The sequence below is a fragment of the Lupinus angustifolius genome, chromosome LG12 (genome assembly GCF_001865875.1).
Source record: "Lupinus angustifolius cultivar Tanjil chromosome LG12, LupAngTanjil_v1.0, whole genome shotgun sequence".
Classification (NCBI taxonomy): Eukaryota; Viridiplantae; Streptophyta; class Magnoliopsida; order Fabales; family Fabaceae; genus Lupinus; species Lupinus angustifolius.
The window spans coordinates 1,654,410-1,654,790 of NC_032020.1; positions in this window are offsets into that span (position 1 = coordinate 1,654,410).

Below are 381 nucleotides of genomic sequence, written 5' to 3' on the forward strand. Positions count from 1 at the left end.
TGCTCGATTACTTGTTCTGATTAATTATCGCAAAAGGTCATATTATTATTCATCAGTGTATTTTCACAAAAACAACTCATGCATTAATATATGAGGGATAATGAACAAGGTATTGATATTAACATGTGGAGGTATAGATTTGAAGGAGTTTTCACATATATTTTTTTTGTTGTTTTGTTTTTTTGGTGTATGACATCTCTTTCAACTTTCTATAACAATGATAACATTAATTTTCTTTTGCCAAGTTTGGAACTTCGTTAAAACAATGTCTCAAAAACTTTTGCCCCTAGTGTTTTGTCAAAAGGCGCAATTGTTCAACAGATTGGCCATTGTGTCTTGCTCAGGAATTTATTGGATGGGACTGATCATTCAATAAATTGC